General features: G+C 44.9%; 2 protein-coding genes and 2 long non-coding RNA genes across 16 annotated transcripts in view; 3 read left to right on the top strand and 1 right to left on the bottom strand.

The window, feature by feature from the left end:
- LOC309480489 (uncharacterized protein) overlaps nt 1–17,082 on the top strand; it is a 516,287-nt gene that overhangs the window by 313,761 nt on the left and 185,444 nt on the right. The gene's annotated exons all lie outside the window — the stretch shown is intronic.
- LOC309480535 (uncharacterized protein) overlaps nt 1–17,082 on the bottom strand; it is a 318,834-nt gene that overhangs the window by 213,635 nt on the left and 88,117 nt on the right. The gene's annotated exons all lie outside the window — the stretch shown is intronic.
- Nucleotides 60–2,285, top strand: LOC309481300. Its single transcript, XR_014199976.1, has 3 exons — nt 60–520; nt 701–1,096; nt 1,296–2,285. It is a non-coding gene; the product is annotated as an uncharacterized lncRNA (long non-coding RNA).
- LOC309480018 lies at nt 15,528–16,973 on the top strand. The gene is made up of 3 exons (XR_014199506.1): nt 15,528–15,858; nt 16,237–16,437; nt 16,752–16,973. It is a non-coding gene; the product is annotated as an uncharacterized lncRNA (long non-coding RNA).

The following is a 17,082-nucleotide window of genomic DNA, read 5'->3' as shown; positions in this document are numbered from 1 at the left end:
TCTGCCCCACTATAGTGTGATGGCAGTGAGATGGAACAGAGCGCTTAAAACTCTTCAGATTGCATATTTAGTTGAAAATTAACAGAAATCATCATTCTCTGTAAAGAAATTACACATGAACATGTGAGAATTTATCAAGATCTTTCTAAATGTAAATCTTTTATCGGTAAAAACAAAAACATGTAGCCATAGCCTTGTGATTACAATGGTGCAGATGCGATTCAACTGTGTGTATTTCTATGTAAAATAATGATAAATATCAGTTTACGCCATTTGATTATGGCATCGAAGCTCGCAGTCAGAGGCTATTAGCCAAGGCTGGCCTGTTTAAAAAAAATAGCACTCGCTCGCAGAGAGTGGAAATGTGGCTAATAATTGCTGACTGGCATATAGGCCTAACTGAAGTCTGGCCATGGTTAAAGGTGCTCTAAGCGATGCTGGGTGATGTCACTTCTTGTTGACGTTCGAAGTATTGTCAAACAAAACGGAGGCTAGCTCGACCCTCCCTCCTCCACATCCCGTCCCCTCCCTTCCATGCTTCCTAAAACAGTCATGAACCATTTAGAAAAAACAAACTGGATTTACCCACCTGTCCAGCAAAAACAGAGCCACCTGAATGTCGGATTGGAAGCCCTTCTGCTGGCGGAGTTCTCGCCACCTTTTGAACACTTTTTCCGATGTAAATTCGGGACGATGTAAGGTCCTTCTCCTTTTCCCTATTCTTTGTTATTTGTTCATCGGAACGTCGTCTCTTTGATCGTGTGTTGGCCATATCAAAATTCTCAAGAATATACAATTTTAACGTTAGTCGTTGTTAGGACATCTCTCCTCTAGCTAACTTCCCTCTTCATGCTTCTCTCTCCTCCACTCCCCACACCCCCCTTAATGTGCACGCCTTCTTGTCTGTGATTGGCTGGAACACTGTTTGTTATGTTTCCTGGCCAAGGCTGGGCCAGTTTGTTTTTATTGCCATTTGTGGAGCCTGGCCTGTCTACAGAGACCGCGTTTTTTACAGTGTGTTCAGGGGACAGGCAGCTAGTGGATAGTGAGGAGATGTTTGCTGGATGTGAAAAAAAAATGTCGGCCTAAAAAACGTGTGACATCGCTTAGAGCAGTGGTTCTCAACTCCAGTCCTCGGGACCCACTGCTCTGCACATTTTGGATGTCTCTTATCTGACACACTCAGTTCAGTTCATGGAGTCTATCCTAACGAGCTGATGATCTGAATCAGGTGTGTTAAATAAGGGAGACATACACAATATGCAGAGCAGTGGGTCCCGAGGACTGGAGTTGAGAACCACTGGCTTAGAGCACCTTTAATATTGTTTCAGCATTTGTAAGTCAGTGGTTTTGCAATATGTGTCAAGTTTTTTCACATATTTATCTGCTTCACATCAAAGTAGTTTAGAAATCTACTTTATCCCTAAACTGATCTTAGTGTTAAAACTAATCTTAAAACTAATCTTAAAACCCTCACTCATCATTGTGTGTTGTATGCTCGGGTTGGCTGGTCTGCGTTGTCCATCCGAAGACAAAAACACTGGCATGTTTTTATTTATAAATCTATCCTGGGCTTACTTCCTTCATATCTTTGTTCATACATCTGTAAAAAGTATGCTTGTAGCTATAGCCTCCGGTCACAGGAATTATTTTTACTGTCTGTTCCAGTGGTACATACTGAATTTGGGAAAAAGGCATTTAAATTTGCTGCTCCCTCTGCCTGGAATTGTTTGCAAAGTACATTGAAACTGAGGAAACTGGTTCCGTTGGACAATTTTAAAGTAGTTTTAAATGATTTGGAGAATGAAACATCGGGCTGTAAATGTTTTAGCTAGTTATGTATTGATATTGAAATTTAATTGGATTTACTTGTGTGTGTATATGTGTATGTATTGTTGGATGTTATTTGTTAAACTCAAACGTGCTGTGTCTGTCAGTCTTGGCCAGGACGCTCTTGTAAAAGAGATTCTTAATCTCAATGTGCTTCTTTCCTGGTAAAATAAAGGTTATAATAAAAGTGTCATAAAAAAAAAAAAGTGCGTAACGAGTTGTAACCAATTTTATGAAACGGTTAGTTCGAGTCCTTGATTCTACGGCTGACCGCTTCAACCGACGGTGCTACTCATGGTAAGAATTTTGCTTTTATTTGCTTTACCCCAGGCTTAAAGTAAAAAGATGACTGTGAAAATAGCAGTATTAATTGGTGAGTATAGTACAGTTGGTGAGATACTACATTTTCATGTCAATTCGAGTTCATTTTGACCACGAGCATTAGCTTACTTTAATTCAGCGCGTGCAGCACAGCAAAAATAGACTCGTGCAGAAACGATCGCTGCACTGCTGTAAACGCAACAGGTGTTGTGCCGAATTCTGACCCCCGGTAATAATTTTCAGGGAGTTGAAATTGGGCACAACACCGGACCACATCCGCATGCAGTGTGAAAGCTGTTAACATGGGTACGGGAAAAATAGGCACCGCACAGTGTGAAACAGGCGTCAACCCTTTCAATATAAAAGTCTTCTCTATTGACTGACTCAGATAATATTACAATTTATATATTTACAAAGTTCATTTTTCACTGGTCACCTGTTTATGCATTTCTTCAGGCAGTGTAATGGAGTTAAAGAACATGGATCTCACCTGTGGTTCCTGGAGCAGCTTCTGTTGTGCTCAAGCATCCAGACAGACACAATAACACAGCGCAGTACACTCGAGCTGTCATCCTCTCCACTTACGATCATACAATGAACTGCTGGAAAATCATACTTGTCTCAGGACGAGAGAGTATTTAAGCTAGCGCTCAACCAATGGCGTGAGTTAGGGGCGGGATGATCTGTTTTGGAGAACAATAGAACACGTCCGCATGTTTTAAAAAGTTCCAATGAGGTCAGAGAGTTCTGATGCAAGACAAGCTCCAGGCTATGATGCCAAACGGGGGAGCTGTAGGCTATATGAATATGATGCCAAACAGGTTTTTTTTTTCTTCCAGAATACACAAACTAGTTTTCAATGGCCTTTTCCTATACACAATAGTTTGATTTAGATTATATCCAATACAATCCCACCAGACAGTCTTTTATGACAGTGTGTGGGTTGGCCCACTGGCGTTTGATTGAAATGTAACATATATGCAAAATAATCCTTGAAATATTTCTCATTTAAGGCCATTTCTGTTTGGAATATGTGATTGTGTATTGTCAACAATGAGCAGAAACATTCTGCATTTCCATTTTGTAGTGTGGACCATTGCATTTATCCTCATTCTCATATTTAAGAATCTGTTATCTGCTTGACAAATAATTTATGCAACTGCCCACTGACATGCTTTTAAAGCTATTGTTATCCCATTTTTTTGGCCTTCAAACACCTTAAAATGCACATGTGTAGGTCCGAGAAATCCACATTTTCTCGGGGGAGCATGCCCCCGAACCCCACTAACTACCTCACATTTGAATGTGCGTGTCTGTGAGGTAATGTGGGCTGGTGTGGCTACAGTGCCAGGGCTGAATTTTTGGCCCAGTCCGCCCCTGCATATAGGCCTACAAATACATTATACTCTGTATCAAATTATGTTATCTTATCAACCACCCCCAGCCCCTTATGTTTCGGGCTCACCCCCTGATGTTTTTAAAACAATGTCCCTGGTAGCAGCCACAGAATGTACCTAGATAATGAGAAAAGTTTACCCAAACTACACTTACAGTTTAGGAGAAGTTATGTGCCACTGCGGGAAGGTTTGCAAGAACACAAAGGGCCTTAAGATACAGGACCAAATGTGAAGGTGGAAAGAAGCAGATGCAAGCTCTGCAAGAAGCAGTCTGCGGAGGTGATTGTGGAACCTGAGATGGGTCGAAAGGTCTCGGAGATTGAGCGAGCTCACTATTTGAAGGACCCATATAAGTTCACCAGAACTTTGTTGGTAGAAGGAAGATCTGGGAGACTGACCAGACCTAAGTAATTTGTGGAAGGGTTACTTAAAGAGACTCACAGTGACGCTCTCAGGGGCCAAGCGTTATGTGCACACCCAAAAGTCGAACTGAAATACCTGAGTTTGACACCTGTGAACCAAAATGGAGAGAACTCTTGGAAATTGTACAGAAAGCACGATTAGCATCTGCTCCAGGACCTTATAAACCTTATAAAGTATACGAGAAATGTCAGATGTTGCTCCATAGGTTATGTAAACTATTGCATAGGATATGGGCAAAAGGCATCATCCTGTTGTCCTGGACAATAATGGAGGGTTTCGATCTATTTCTCTCTTGGGCGTTGAAGGGAAGATTTTTTTTCTCTGTCTTGGCCAGACGGATGGCTACTTACATGGTGAAGAACAAGTATGTTGATACCTCAATTCAGACGGAAATCGGGTGTTTGGAACATACGGGTGTCCTTAGTCAGCTAATTCGGGAAGAACAGACAGGAAGAGCAGGCTCTGAAATTTCTTTCACTGGATCTGGCTCTTGAATTTCACTCACTGGAATGGACCCAGGGACTTCTGACAAGTTGTCTGGCAGGTTTATCATTTTGAAACTAGAATTGTCAGTTTGGGTGCAGCATTCAGATTGCACAAATCCTTCAATGTGTCTTCCAAAAGCATTGTTAGCCAACTATGGTCACAAGTTCTCGTTATCAGCATCTTTCAACAAGTCTGTGTTTGCCAGACCATAGCTCAAACGAACATTCGCAACAGCATCGCAAAGTTGCGTGGTTGGAATTAGATCTCTCCTCCTGTGGTTAGAAGCATTGTTTCTTTTTGTATGACATGTTGACTTAATAAATCCTTATCTTGAGCAAAATAAGCAGGCTGACACTCAATACAATCTATACTTTCATTTTGAATATAGACAAATTTCAATCATGTCTTTTAGTTTGTCAAGAGATTTAAATTGCCGGTTTTGAAGGGTGCGCATGTGCGTATGTGCTCTAGTAAGAATAAGCCTATGATTGATTCTGGAAATAAAGCAAAATATTTCAGTATATTTACACCATATAATATATTGATCATAAATATATGGAAATATATTTGTGTTCCGTAAGGGATGCCGACACTTGGTTACTAATGTAACCTCGGTTCTCTCTAGAGAGGGAACGAGTGTTGCGTAAGTTTAGCTTACGCTACGGGAAAACTCCTTTTCTCGAGAATACTGAAGCCAGAAAATTATCCTTAATTTTCCAAAATGTAAAACGCATTTGCTGCAGCAGGCAGACATAGGCGAGACAGCTCGCGCGCCTATTGGCTGCTCTATATCAGTGCGTCTTGGCATGATTCCAGCGCCAATGGGAAGCCTTCCCGCGCTACGTCATGAACCGGCAAAATGGGTGTGGCCTCAAGCCTATATATACCCATCACCCAGGTTGCAATATGATTTCAGTCGACTAGAAGCGAAACCATAATGCAGCACAAGCACGGCAGCGTACGCAACACTCGTTCCCTCTCTAGAGAGAACCGAGGTTACGTTAGTAACCGAGTGTCGTTCTCTTACGAGAGTACTCTTGTGTTGCGTAAGTTTAGCTTACGCTACGGGAACCCCATGTAAAACGCAGTGCGTGCGGAATTCCAACACACTAATGTCCCAAGGGCAGTATGCCTGGGGCTCATGTAAGTGGAATAAACACGGAGTGGTAGAACAGGGAGGAACGACTCGGTAATATGAGATAGGTGCGCGCACATATATACAGTTAAGGCAGTACGTCAACCTTGAAACTGCATAAGCCCAGAGGACGTTGCATCACATCAACAGTCTACTCAAACTGAGTTGGGTAGATGATGTTAATATGGTATAATCAGACTGAGAACAGCCTGGCCTGTAAGGCGGGCACTTCTAGGTTATAAAACCTTATAAATGTAGACAGCGAGGCCCAGCCTGCTGCCATACAAATATCATAAAGTGAAACCCCACTTGTCCATGCCCACGACGAGGCCATGCCTCTAGTCGAGTGGGCCCTAACCCCCAAGGAGCAATCCAGGCCCTTGGAAGCAAAAGCTGACGCGATAGCGTCCACTATCCACCTGGACAGGTCTACCTCTGCTCTGCCGAAAATGTCCCAGATATCATGGGATGCAGAGACCACTCTCCTGGGGAGAGCTTGGCCCTGGATAGCATATCTGGGCCCACGTTCAGGACACCCGGCACATGAGCCGCTCTCAGCGAGCGCAAGTTGTGCTGGCCCCATATGAGGAGGCGTCTTGCTATTGCAAGAAGGTTCCGGGATTTGAGGCCGCCCTGGCGATTTATATAGGACACCACTGACGTGTTGTCTGTTCTGACCAGAACGTGGTGGTTCTTTAACACGGGGAGAAAGAACTGAAGGGCGTTTTCGACCGCTTTCATCTCTAGACAGTTTATGTGTAGACGCTTTTCTGCATCTGACCACAGGCCCATGGAAGGTGTCCCTTCGTAAAGGGCACCCCAACCCATGTTGGAAGCGTCTGTCGAGACTACTTTGATTTGTGAGGCAGCGCCCAAGTTCACACAGGTCTGGTACTATCCACGGTTTCAGAGCTGTAACGCATGTCTGATTCGCCGTGAGACGAAGCAAATCTGTCTTCCACGCCCTCGCTGGTACGCGCCGTTTCAGCCACAGCTGAAGTTGTGCAGTTGCAGCACCGTCGAGGCTGAGGCCATGAGACCCATCATCCTCTGAAACATTCTGAGGGGAAGATTCTTCCCTACAGTGAATTTTGCTGCAAAGCGCTGGATTGCCGCCGCGCGTTCTCGCTTCAGGCGCGCCACCATAGACCTGGAGTCCAACTCTATCCCCAGAAAGGATACTGGCTGGGGGATAGAATGCTCTTTGCCCAGTTGACTCTGAGACCCATCTATTCCAGATGGGCCAGCAGTAATGCCTTGTGTGACACAAGTTCTTCCTTTGACTGGGCTAAAATTAGCCAGTCGTCCAGATAGTTCAGGACTCTCACGCCCCGTCGTCTGAGAGGCGCGAGCGCCGCGTCCATACACTTCGTAAATGTATGAGGTGCTAAAGACAGGCCGAAGGGAAGGACGGTGTACTGATAAGACCGGCCCTCGAAGGCGAATATCAAGAATGGCCTGTGACGGGCTGCTATTTGGATCTGAAAATAGGCGTCTTTCAAATCCACTGATATAAACCAGTCCCCCAGTCGAATTCGAGCGAGGATTTGTCTGGTTGTGATCATTTTGAACGAGCGTATCATCAGCGCTTTGTTCAAATGTCTGAGATCTAATATAGGGCGGAGCCCGCCGTTCTTCTTTTGAACTAAGAAGTAACGGCTGTAAAACCCCGACTCGCTCTCGGCCAAGGGAACGTGTTCCACCGCCCCTTTTCTTAGCAAATTCGCTATCTTGGTACGAAGTAGGTGTGCTACTTCCTGATTCACAGAAGTTTCGACCCGGGCTGTGAAGCGCGGCGGTCTGCGAGCGAACTGTAGTGAGTAGCCCTGTTTCACTGTCTTTGACACCCAATTTGATTTGACTGATATGGCCCTGTGGTGGTGTGAGACACTGCAGGGGTAGTGCTTGTGTGTAGGGGCGAACACTGGGCAGTGGGCACTTTCCCTACACTTAGTGGTCGAGCAGCCTGAGCCAGCTTTATTGCATTCGACCCTGGTCGAGCGGCCTTAGCCGGCTTTATTGTATTCGACCCTGGATGAGTGTGACACACAGAGAGGGTAGTGTTTATGTACGGGGGTTGGCACTAGGCAGTGGGCACCTTTCCTACATTCAAAACACCTTCGGCCTGAGCCGGTATATGGCCAGACATAATGCTCTTTTTGAGATTTATGTGGGTCACCGTAAAAACGGCGTTTGTGTGCAGGCGAGCGAGTTGAAGAAGTGGCTCGTTGGCTGCTAAGTACACTCTTTGAGTCGCCTCTGTTGAGGGAACTAAGAGAGCGGTTCGCGCTGATTTTGATGGTGTTTTCCGGTCGCAGCGGGACTTGACCATCGGCGCTTTCCTAGGAGGGCCAGGAAGATTTGGGAGGCTTGAAACTGGGCGCGAGCCTGGGTCTGGGTCCTTGGGCAGGCGGCGGTCTGCGACGGCTAGAAGAGCGCGAGCGCTGGCGTGTATCTCAGGCTTGGCGCTGTTGCGGGGCGGGTGGCGGTGGGGGCGCTGTTCTTCGAGCGGGCAGCTGCTTCTTAGCACGGCCTGCTGCAGAACTGGATGGCCGCGGCAAAAAGTGTCTGATAGCCTGAGACGTTTTCTGCACCTTTAACCGAGGGTCCGAAGAGATCAGCCGGAGAAACAGGAGCGTCCAGAAAGGTGGCACGGTCAGACTCTGACATGTCGGACAGCGTCAGACTCCTGTGTCGACGGGGCGGGGTCAGGGATAGAGCCCGACCATTCCTCACTCCCGGACGCCAGGAGAGAGCAGCTGTCATCCTCCATGACATCCCGCTCCATCGTCTCGACCGTCGCGGGGGGCTGGCCGTCGAGGAAAGAGATGGGGGACTCCAAGAAGGAGGCTCATGGGGACACCGCCAGCGAGTTCTCCTTCACCGAAGGTTCTGGTGGCCTTTGAGAGCAGCGCTTCTTACAGCGCGGCCCAACAGAAGGCATGGGAGAAGTGGACTTGACGATGAACAAAGCCTGTCGAGCCCGCAGAGTCGAAAGAGGCAATGACTCGCATTCCTGGCAGCCGCCATCAGCGAGCGCGTGGTCCGCGTGGTCCTTTCCCAGGCAGGAAGCGCACAGCACGTGGTGGTCCCTGTCGCTGAGAACGGCTCTGCCAAGCCGCAGGACATGGTTGGCATTTAAAAATGCCTTTGCTCTTTTAGAGGAAACGTGTGTGTCGCGCCGGCAAACACACACGGAGCAGAGAAAAGGATATGGGCGCTGGATAGCGCAGCAGGTACGGCGAGCGAAGGCAGCGAATCCGGCCGGCGTCCTCGAACTCAAGCTCGTCCCGCTGAAGTGCTGTTCGACGGCGCGGCTTCCTCTTGGAGATCCAGCGAAGTGAAGTCACTCGCCGAAGGAGACGAAATCATATTACAACCTGGGCGATGGGTATATATAGGCTTGAGGCCACACCCATTTTGGCGGTTCATGATGTAGCACGGGAAGGCTTCCCATTGGCGCTGGAGTCATGCCAAGACGCACTGATAGGTTGCAGCAGTTGCTGCAGAGCAGCCAATAGGCGCGCGAGCTGTCTCGCCTATGTCTGCTTGCTGCAGCAAATGCGTTTTACATTTTGGAAAATTAAGGATAATTTTCTGGCTTCAGTATTCTCGAGAAATACTGAAGGGCCCGAAGGGCATGACCAAGTATTCAAAGTGCCCCCTGGGGGTGTTAAAAGCAGTCTTCCACTCATCCCCCTTCCTGATGCGGACCAAATGATAAGCATTACGTAAGTCCAATTTAGTGAAGACGGACGCTCCCTGCAACCTCTCGAAGGCTGAAGACATCAACGGCAAAGGATAAGTATTCTTTACCGTGATGTTGTTCAGCCCTCGGTAATCAATACAAGGTCGCAGAGAACCGTCCTTCTTCCCCACAAAAAAGAACCCCGCCCCCGCAGGAGATGAGGAAGGCTGGATGAACCCGGATGCCAGAGAATCAGAAATATATTTCTCCATGGCCCCCCTCTCTGGAACAGAAAGCGAATATAACTTGCCCTTAGGCGGAGCTTTACCTGGCAGTAAGTCTATTGCACAGTCATAGGGACGATGCGGAGGAAGAGAAGCAGCCCGAGACTTACTGAACACTTCCTTCAGGTCCAGGTACTCCGTGGGCACGTTAGATAAATCCCCTGTCTCCTCCTGAAACACAGAGACAGAAACAGACGGACAAGCAGAGACAAGACAAGACTCATGACACTTAGTACTCCATTCCAACACCGTGCGCTGCTGCCAGTCTATCTTGGGATTATGTTTGATGAGCCAGGGATGTCCTAAAACTATGGGTGCAAGAGGGGAGTCCAGAATGTAAAATGATAGGGTCTCAATGTGGTTGCCAGATGTGATGAGCGTGACGGGTCCGGTGGTGTGTGAAATGTTGGGTAGATCTTGACCATTGAGTGCGCGGACTTCTATCTTGCGGGTGAGTGGTAATAAGGGGACTTGAAACTTGTGAGCAAACGTGCAGTCCATAAAATTACCTTCTGCCCCTGAATCCACCAGTGCTTGTCCGTCGTGCTCGTGAGCTGACCACCTCAGTCTTACTGGGAGGAGCGTAGATGTTGGTGAGGTCTTCTCGGCGGAGATCCCACCCGACAGTAGCCTCAGAATTACTGTCGGGCTTGCCCTTTTACCGGACAACCGAACGCAAAGTGACCAGCTGCTCCACAGTAAAGACAAAGTCCTTGGGACCTCCGCCTTTCCTTCTCCTCCCGAGTAAGCCGAGCCCGCCCAACCTGCATGGGCTCGTGATCGTAGACGGGGCTCGGACACCTGTGTCACCAGCGCTTGAACTGCCCGAGCTGTGTCGTTGAGGTTCTTCTCTTGGTGATCCATGCGTTGTATACTGGTGCTGACAAAGGTTTCCAGAGATGAAGGATCACTTGCTGCTTCCATAACGTGGTCAGATCGTTCTGTCATGTTGAATCAAGACGACGGAAGCAGAATGCAAGTAACTCAGGTTTATTGAAGAAATAACAAGTGAAAGTCCGATGATGTAACAGGTGCTAGTCCGATGATGTAACAGGTGAAAGTCCGATGATGGGAGAGACGCTGGTGACACAGGGACTGGATGGTCAGCGAGGTCCGTGGTGAAGTGCCGTAACCGTGAAACCCAAGTGAAGACGATATCCGAAGAACAGAGAACAGGAACTGGAACAGGAAACGGGAACGTCGACAATACTGGGATCACAAACGGGAGACATCAACCAACGATCTGACAATGAGAGAATAATGCGGTGAGGTTTTATAGGAGACTGAATGAGCTGCAGCTGGGGTGATGAATGAGATCAGCTGGATCGCTGATCCTCCGGAATGAGTGCCACGCCCACTCACACACACACACACACACACAGAACAACAGTTACACGAGACACGAAGGAAACAATGAATTTATGAACCGTGACAGGATTTAAATGTAACTACTGTAGGAGCACATCTGATCTCTTCTGGAAGCTGGTTCCAGCTGCAGCTGGCATAATAGCTAAAAGCGGACTTACCATGCTTAGAGTGAACCCTTGATATTTCTAGCTGATGTGATCCTAATGATCTGAGTGATCTGTTGGGTTTATATTCAGTGAGCATATCTGCAATGTATTGAGGTCCTAGGCCATTGAGTGATTTATATACCAGTAATAATACTTTAAAATCAATCCTAAATGTAACTGGGAGCCAGTGTAAAGACCTGAGGACTGGTGTGATATGTTCATATTTTCTGGTTCTGCACAGAATCCTGGCAGCAGCGTTCGGTATGAGCTGCAACTGTCTTATGGTCTTTTTGGGAAGGCCAGTGAGGAGTCCATTACAATAACCCACCCTACTGGTGATGAAAGCATGCACAAGTTTCTCTAAGTCTTGTCTGGAAACAAAGCATCTAATTCTTGCAATATTTTTCAGATGATAGTATGCTGATTTAGTTATTGCTTTGACATGACTACTGAAACTAAGGTCTGACTCTAGAGAAACACCAAGATTCCTGACTTGAGTTTTAGTTGTTTGACCCATAGAGTGAAGGTATGCGTTCACCTTGAGAACTTCATCTTTGTTTCCAAACGCAATGACTTCAGTTTTGTCTTTGTTTAACTGAAGAAAGTTTTGGCACATCCAACTGTTGACTTCATCAATGCATTGGCACAGGGAGTCAATGGGGCTGTAATCATTAGGCGATAGGGCTAAGTAGATCTGTGTGTCGTCTGCATAGCTGTGGTAAGCAATTTGGTTCTTTTTCATTATTTGGCTCATTGGGAGCATATACAGGTTGAACAGGAGTGGCGCAAGAATTTAGCCTTGAGGGACTCCGCATGTAATGGATGTCCACTCAGACTTATGGTCTCCTATACTCACATAATAACCTCTCCCTCCTAAGTATGACCTGAACCATTTTAGGACTATCCCTGAAAGCCCCACCAAGTTTTCCAGCTTGTCAAGAAGTATGTTGTGATCGACAGTGTCAAATGCAGCACTGAGGTCGAGCAGGACCAGCACTGATAATTTGCCTGTATCAGTATTTAAGCGAATATCGTTTATTATCTTTATGAGTGCTGTCTCTGTGCTGTGGTGTGGTCGGAAACCAGATTGAAAATTGTCAAAGTATCCATTCGAGCTTAAGAATTTGTTCAGCTGATTGAAGACAACTTTTTCAATGATCTTGCCTATGAAAGGAAGATTTGAGATCGGTCTATAGTTGCTTAATATGGTCTTATCCAGATTGCTCTTTTTCAGGAAGGGCTTGACAACTGCAGTTTTAAGGGAGTTTGGAAAACTCCCAGAGAGAAGTGAGGAATTTACCACTTCTAGAAGATCTTCTTCTAAACTGTTTAACACACTTTTGAAAAAAAAAAGATGTGGGAAGTGTGTCAAGAGCACAGGTTGATGTTTTAAGGTGCTGTGCGGTTTCTTCCAAAATGTTACCATCAATTTCTTTGAAATCAGACATAGTAACTTTCTGCGGATGTGGTCTGATCTGTCTGACCCCAGCGCAACTCAAGGATGTGCTGATCACCTTTCTGATATTACTGATTTTCTCAGAGAAGAAAGAAGCAAACTCACTGCACTTGCTGTCTGAGAGCATTTCACTGGGAATCTGGCTTGGGGGGGTTGTCAGTCTCTCCACAGCAGCAAAAAGAGTGCGTGTGTTGTTTAAATTGCTGTTTATAATATTTGAGAAGAAAGTCTGTCTAGCTTTGCCTAGTATCATATTGAAAGCATGGATGCTGTCTTTGTAGATGTTATAATGGACTACAAGTTTTGTCTTCCGCCACATGATTTTCTGCATTGTCTTCTCATATTTTGCACTGCTGTTGAGTTTCTCCAAGGTGCTTTTTGTCTGCCACTCTTCTTCCTGACTTTCACAGGAGCAATATTATCAACTACACTTTTAACTTTTGAGTTTATTACACACACAGGGACGCGCAGCAGCACACAAACTAACCAAATATTAAAAATAAAAGGATTACAATGTAAAAGACTTATATTTTGTACATAAAGATATGGTGGTATTCGGCTTGTCCAGTATATGGTCAAGTCAAGTCAAGTCAAGTTTATTTATATAGCGCTTTTCACAATACAGATTGTATCAAAGCAGCTTCACAGTATTAAATTAAAATAATACATCAATGTTTGTTTCTAGTGGAAAACGTCCACGTTTGGTAATGCTGATCAATAGTATTGTTGATTGATTAATTAAATTAAATATCCCCAAATAACCCCAAATATCCCCAACTGAGCAAGCCAAAGGCAACAGTGGCAAGGAACCGAAAAACTCCATCAGGTGACCTAATGGAGAAAAAAAAAAAAACCTTGGGAGAACCCAGGCTCAGTCGGGGGCCAGTTCTCCTCTGGCGTTTATAAACTAGAGGTCGGATTTAACTAGCTGGTATACTAGATGGCGTTTATAAACTAGATGGTCTGTTCGCAGGCTTTAACCTCACGCACGAGCAGATCCATTTGCGCTCTGGAGACGCATTCAGTCTTTCCGTTTGCAAATTCCATCATGTAAATAACTAATCCGCCATGGCGCAAGCGCTACTGGCTTTTAAAGGGAATGGGAGATGAGACTTCACGTTACGCCTAAAACACACCCATTATTCAACCCTTATAGACCATGCGCTGCACGCACCGACCATTTTTCCTGTTGTTAAAATAGCAAAAGTGGATTCGGACACACTCTAAGTGCACTTGCGCCCTCTGCTTTAGACCATGCGCTTAGATCGTTAAAATAGGCGAGATAGGCAGAGACAGACGAGATATATGGGCTCCAACAGAAGTCACATTCAGATCCAGACTCAAAACACATCTGTTTAGCTGTGCATTTGCTGAATGAGCACTGTGCTACTATACATCTAAAAAACACAATGTGCTCATATTTTCCTCCTAAACTAAAGACCCCGGTGGTCTTATATTCGTCTCCTCCAAAGTTTCAGACAAGATCACACACTAGGCTCAGATTTTCTCCTTAGCTACATTTGTCTTTTTAAAAGTTTAGAAGTGACATCAACAACTTTACATATTGTGCACCAAGTCAAGTACTTGAAAGGCACTAAAGTAAAAAACAATCCATAAATTCAGAGTTTAAGCCTATATTAAGAATGAAGTTATGCAGAAATAAGGTTAATGTTACTCTGTTTTTGACACACAATAAGAGAATAGAGCTGTACAGTTTATGTGCATAGGGCACATAATTTGTTCTTGGAAAGTAGCACATCAAACTCCTCCAAGAAACTGCCAAGCTGACCTGGGGGATGATAAACAACTAAAAATGGATTTTAATAGGACTGGTGATAGTAATTGAATGTGAGTTGTCTGAATTAGCATAAGACTTGGCATAAGATGACTTGTGTATGGCCGTCTGCCGGTAGCTAGTTATCTTAGTCGATAAAGTTTTAAATATGAATATTTTTCTTACACGAACGCATCGCTTCACTTCAGAAGAACTTTATTTATTACCAGCAGTCAGATCTGACCATTATCACTCAGTTTATCTGGCCTTTTTCTTTGCAGAAACATGATCATGATAATGGTCCATGTCTTTGTAAACTAAAACAATTTTTCCGTGATGGCACAAAACCGCAGGTGAAAGCCATCTGCAACAACTATCTGGTGTGGTGGCAAACAAAAGTATATCACTGAATAAAAGACAAACATTTCCAATTGTCTTTGATGAGGTTTATTTTCTTGCAAGGAAAGGCCAGCAGTCATACAGTCACACAGAGTGGCTGCAGAGTGTGACCGTGAGGGGAGGGCATCCTTTCTCCTTTATAGTCTTGACTCCCACGATGTTATTTTTCTTGGCCAATTATGGTATTTCAACCATATGTGGAACATTCTTAGACTTGTTCATCAAATCTTATCCTTTAGTGAAGGCCCTCCTGTCACATACCAACACTCTTTACCATTCCAATACAATTCCATATTAGAATAAGGTTTGTGTGTGCTCTTTTACTGTCACATGATGGTCACACACATCTTAAAGGGATACTTCACCGTTTTTTCATATTAAACTATGTTATTCCCTTAACTAAGATGAGTTGATACATACCTCTCTCGTCTCAGTGCGTGCACTCAATCGCTCTGTCTTGCCGTGAAACTTTGTTAGCACTTAGCTTAGCCCAGTTCATTCAATAGGGGCCAAGCAGAGAAGCTACCAAACACCTCCACGTTTTCCCTATTTAAATAGAGTTACTCGAGTAGTGTAACTCGACCGAGGACGGTGACACAAAACAAAACGTTGCGCTTTTATAAGCGTGTAAAATGGATAACTATATTGTATGGCGGAATACCATAGCAAGTGCTTGGGAGCACTTTGACTTGGCGCAGTAATATCTTCACTCGTGAAAAATCCTCTCACCGGCCCCCGCTCCCTCTCCTCCTCCCTCTCATTTCCGTCAATAGAACCAACGTGACCTGCACCAGTAACGTTAGTAGCAGTAGTAGTTTGAGCAGAGTTGACGAAGTATCAGGTTGTAGGAAGATAGTTTTTGGACAATCATGGTTATAACGTGCATCGTAAAGGGTTGTGATAACAAGGAGAAGGTATATAGTGCCGTCATGTTTCACAGAATTCCAACTCACCACATACAGCGGAGAGCTTGGTTAGCTGCTTTGAACAAGAATCCAAAAACACCGTTGACGACTCTGAAGAAGTGGCGTGTTTGCTCCGACCATTTCACAGCGGAGGACTATACCTGCACAGGAACGCGCCTAAAGGATGAGGCTACACCGACAATATTCAAATCACTAACACAACAAAGTGGATCATCACCCAACGCTGTAAGTGTACTTTTGCATGGTATTTGGTTGTCCTGGAAGTGTCAGTAACCTTATCTGAGTAACATAAGTTAGCTGTGAAATCAGTGCACTTCTGAGACAGGCAATAAGAAATGACTGTTTGATTTACATAAGGACTGAGCGCAGAAATAAAAATGGGGGGGGGGGGGGGGGTATTTTTGTCTCAGGTGAAGCACTGAAAGAGTAGGCTACTGTCTACTTATGTAATACCCTGTGACAATACTTTATACAATACAATACTTACTCGGAAGAATGTAAAAAATATATAAATATAAATTATGGTAGTGTTTTTATTTGCTTTCCAAAATAATAATTATTGTCATTGTTATTCCTGTCATAATTTTGTCAATGATTATACAGGCAGAGTTGAAAGACGTACAGCAAGATCTGCCAGAACAAGAGGAAAACTTTTTTGTTGGTGTACCTCATTCAACCCCCCAGAAGCACAGAGCTGAAGAGTCTACTGCTACATTCAAAGTGCCCTTGTCTGCACAGCTAACCAGTCCTTTACGTTCAAGCAAACCAGCTGTTGCCCTGGCTCCCACATGGACAATGCAATCGGTAAGCTAATGAATCTTCATGTTTTATACAGACTTACTGTATGATTGCAATATGACATACATTTATTTGACATCTGATTCGTGTCTAGGACACTGCATCGACATCCACAATGATGGTCATGTGTAGACCATGAAAAAGTCTTGTATTTGAGTGACCCGCTTCTATGTTTGCTATCAATAATCCATAATACAATTTATGGAAACCATTACACTTTATTTCCTATCAAGTCATGTAATTGTTTACTCAAGATGTACTGGATGTGGCACTGGTATGCAAAACCAATGCATATTTTTATTTTTATTTGTCTACAACAGGAAACACACCACATTGAAGCTACTGTGATGGATATGAGTGCAACATCAGTGTTTGATGTCAGCATGACCTCAGAGCCTGCTGTTGATACCGCAGACACCAGCTTTGTGCCAAATTCAAGCCCCTCCACCACCACCACAGGAAGCTCTTCAAGCATCTCTGGACAAGCCAGAGGTTGGAAGGAGAGGAAGTGGATTGTAAATGAGTCCAAACTCATGGAACTCTTTCAGAATTGTACAACCTGTGGTGCTGAGATGTGTGACCTAAACCAGACAGTAACACAGTTCGGCAGTAGAATCAATATAAATTGGCAATGCAGCAATGGCCATATGG

The sequence above is a fragment of the Leuciscus leuciscus genome, assembly GCF_965113295.1.
Source record: "Leuciscus leuciscus genome assembly, chromosome: 18".
In the NCBI taxonomy this organism is placed as follows: Eukaryota; Metazoa; Chordata; class Actinopteri; order Cypriniformes; family Leuciscidae; genus Leuciscus; species Leuciscus leuciscus.
The sequence above is the reverse complement of the archived record's forward strand: the minus strand, read 5'-3'. Positions and strand labels throughout refer to the sequence as shown.